The sequence below is a fragment of the Haliotis rubra genome, unplaced genomic scaffold (genome assembly GCF_003918875.1).
Source record: "Haliotis rubra isolate DU_JTF1 unplaced genomic scaffold, ASM391887v1 Scf2043, whole genome shotgun sequence".
In the NCBI taxonomy this organism is placed as follows: Eukaryota; Metazoa; Mollusca; class Gastropoda; order Lepetellida; family Haliotidae; genus Haliotis; species Haliotis rubra.
This window is the reverse complement of record NW_025766052.1, coordinates 3,112-7,251: the sequence shown is the minus strand read 5'-3', so window position 1 is coordinate 7,251 and position 4,140 is coordinate 3,112. Positions and strand designations below refer to the sequence as shown.

Sequence of the window (4,140 nt, the reverse complement as noted above, 5' to 3'; positions counted from 1 at the left end):
ATGATGAAGAGGTTTATTCGACAAGAAAGGCAACATGGTTAATTCCACTAACCGAAGCTAAACATTTATCACATGTTATATTGTATGAATAAAACATCGATGTTACATTGGCAATGTATGTAAACATTTTGCATACATAATTTTTCTTCTGATAGAAGTTGAATAAAATTTGTTCGAGATGGATACATGTAATGACAGCTAGGGATGTACAGTCTTCTGGTTTATGTACGGTATGGGCAAATTAACACTGGAATGGTATTCATCAGTATCGTATTATAATGACATTAATTGTAAATCAGTTCTGATATCGTTACCATTACAAAACTGTTGACAATACAAGTTAACCACACAGTCATACTCACATATTCATCTCTGTAATAAATCGGTGTTAATCCGTACACCGTCTCTATTTGTGTTTCTCAAATGCACGATGAGAATCTATACGGAAACACAGAACATTATAATCGGAACGTTTTCCATTGTTTGACACATGAAGTTTCACACGCGAAGCTCTGTCCTGTTTAAGAAGATTGACTATTTTACACTGATGGGTATAATGGAATCAATCACAAAACATTTAATCGTTGATTACAGCATATGTCTATTTTGTTGGTTTCACAGTAAGTTCATTCATGGACAGTCTCCTAGATGTCATGCTCTTGGGTTGAACTGACATAAAATGTATCTGGAGTAAGGCACAACACTTCAACCATGTCTGTACGTTGGTCCAAGGACTTGTACAAAATGAAATTGATTATCAATATGTCTGCTGTTACTGACAGTTATTTTCGAAGCTTGACATCGGTACTTAAAAAGGGTTGCCATTGGCAGCAGTCCAGTAACAACTCGTTCCAGAAACGACAAATATTCTTCATGAATAACTCCCATCTGGGGAATCAAAACCGAATATCTGCAGTTGGAACAAATGTTCCTGCCAAAATTCTAACCCTCGTTTTTCGAAGGTTATAGTTGATATATCTTGACAGTCTGTGACACTCCGTATTTAAGGTGGAGAGAGCCGGACACGGGCCAGGTAACGGTTCGAGATTTGTTGATATCTACACTGAAAAGTTTACCAAATCTGTCTTTGTCTTTAATGTCCCTCAGAACGGTAGCCACGTCCCCTCAACAGTCATGACGTGTCTCCTCTCACCACGGGCGTCCCGTATGACTGCAAGGACCGTCCCTTTAACTTTCACGTCCATTGAGAACTCATACTGGCAGCTTTTCTCCTCTATTGCCAGTTCAGCTACAGTGACGACATTACGTCTAGAGGTGATTTTGGTGTCCACAGACCACTTGACCTTACTTTCAACAGTGTTCTGTTCCTCGTTATCCACATACAGTCGATGGCCAAAGCTGGCCTCTGCTTTGGAAGGTTGGTCCAGATCTGGAGGAAGGGTAAGTTCGATGCCGACGTTTATATCCCTGGAAAAACCTTTGGTTAGTTTGGTGGTTGCTGTGGAAACTGTCTCCTTCTCAGCCCTGAATGTCTGTTCTTGGTCATCCTTGGTACTGTTATTGTATTTGGAGTCGTAGAGAACGTGTACTTTGGTGGGGAGTCGCCTCAACTTTCGTGTACTTTGGCGTTAGGGACGTGATCTTCACTCTATGCCATTTCAATTCGATATCAGCTTCTGTAAGCTTCAACTTTCTGGAAAGTAAACCTTGTCTGGGTGTCTTGAGATAGGTCGTCCATGCCCACTCCTTGAACACTGTGCTAATGTCTGTAATTTTCATGGACGCACCTGAAACTGTAAACAGTATCATATCTGAATTTCACGTTGTCAAAATGTTTCGTTTCAAGAGGAACTACCCACCTTTGGTTGTTGGTAAACTTACGTGTATATTTACGTAACTATGTAATTCAAAATATGTAACAGATAATAGCGTTCGTATCCCCTGGACTATCATGAATCGTTTAATGCACACATACAATTTGTCATAGGTACAATCACTTTTCACTAGTGACATGTACAGCTGTATGTATGTTTGCGTCGATGCACTATGTCGCTAATTGCCTAGATAAAGAGCATGGTGAAGTCTGTGGCCAAAAGCGCAGATATTCACGATGAAGGCCTGAGTGTCCTTGGTACGCCGAAACATGACTAGAACTGTCTTGTCGTAATAGGCGATTGATGTTATAGTGTGGTCAGTCTCGATGACTTGATTGATGCATGTCAGTTGATTAGATCACTGAATTGCCTGGTCCAGTCTCGATTATTAACAGGCCTCTGTCACAGTGCTGGAATATTGCTGGAGAGCGGCGTTTTACACAAACAAACGACGACACTGATCTTGGTCACACATTTTAAACACCCAACCCTCATTAGTCTTACTGGTTTAAGGTGAGATCCCCTGAAAATATGTGTGATCGATAGTTGTAACCTTGGTGATAGTTTGTGCACCGTCAATCATGAAATACTACGAAGACATGCATCAACGAATATATACGAAGTGATACAAAACTACTGTGACGTCACGCTATTGTTATTCGATCCATTATTTTTCACCTGGGCTTCACCAAAGTCAAAGGCAGTTTTAGCACTACTGACATGTGATGCCATATGGGGTTTGACGGGGTTTGACAGGTTCAAAAATCACATTGCGTAAAATATAAATACGTATAATACATACACACGAGCGCGTACACACGCGTACGCACGCACACCTACTCACCTGAGGGAATATCAGGACGGTAAGCCATGTTCTGTTGCATTATGCCACCTTCCGCCCTGGTGTAATATCAACCATTTAATACTGAGGGGTGAGCTAGACCATTCGTTATATAGCCGAGGTGTGCCATAAGTCAGGCAGTTGTATCACTGCGTGACGTGTACCTATTCCTATAATCCCCTGAAATTGGGGTATTATAACACCTGCAGATAAAGGGTTATTAGTTTCATTAGCGGATAAATGGAAAGGGTATCTATATTCAGTTGCATTCGCCTAATTCATGGAAATAGTGCATCCATATGTGAAGACCATGGCATTCCGTTGAACCGATGGAAGTACAGTGCATTAACCATGTATTTATGCAAACGCAGTCGCGCCGATGACGTTGGCTGACGTGATATCAGATGAATGTCACGTGGTATTGGTCTTCAATATTTTAATGAATCGAATTCCGTCTTATTAAAAGCTCGTAAATGAACCCCAGAGCAGTTTCGTCAATACACTGTCAATACACTGTCTTACTGGTTTAAGGTGAGATCCCCTCTGAAAATATGTGCAATCGATAGTTGTAACCTTGGTGATAGTTTATTGCACCGTCAATCACGAAATACTACGAAGACATGCATCAACGAATAAATACGAAGTGATACAAAACTACTGTGACGTCACGCTATTGTTATTCGATCCATTATTTTTCACCTGGGCTTCACCAAAGTCAAAGGCAGTTTTAGCACTACTGACATGTGATGCCATATGGGGGTTTGACGGGGTTTGACAGGTTCAAAATCACATTGCGTAAAATATAAATACGTATAATACATACACACGCGTACGCACGACACGCGTACGCACGCACACCTACTCACCTGAGGGAATATCAGGACGGTAGAAAGCCATGTTCTGTTGCATTATGCCACCTTCCGCCCTGGTGTAATATCAACCATTTAATACTGAGGGGGGTGAGCTAGACCATTCATTATATAGCAGAGGTGTGCCATAAGTCAGGCAGTTGTATCACTGCGTGACGTGTCCCTATTATAACATCTGAAATTTTGGGTATTTCCGTGGAGATAAAGGGTTATTAGTTTCATTAGCGGTTAACCCTATGGAAAGGGTATCTATATGTGAAGACACTGCATTCCGCCTAATTCATGGAAATAGTGCATAACCATAACAGGCAGCCCATGGCGAGAAAATCAGTTGAACCGATAGAAGAGTACATTATTGTGCAGTTTATACACCCCATGTATTTATGTAGACACAGTCGCATGACGTTGGCTGACGTCATGTTGTGATATCAGATGAATGTCACGTGGTATTGGTCTTAAAATTTTTTAATGAATCGAATTCCGTCTTTTTAAAAGCTCGTAAATGAACCCCAGATCTGTTTCGTCAATACACTGTCAATAATGTTTGTATTTAAAATGTATGTAAGTAAATATTCCACGAGTCATTAACCTTGTT

At 40.8% G+C, this 4,140-nt stretch overlaps 1 long non-coding RNA gene across 1 annotated transcript; it reads right to left on the bottom strand.

Annotated features, from left to right (window-relative positions):
* On the bottom strand, positions 1 to 2,802 carry LOC124275946. Its single transcript, XR_006898386.1, has 2 exons — positions 2,680 to 2,802; positions 1 to 1,754 (listed from the first exon to the last, which is right to left on the bottom strand). It is a non-coding gene; the product is annotated as an uncharacterized LOC124275946 (long non-coding RNA).
* Positions 2,803 to 4,140: the final 1,338 nt, after the last annotated feature.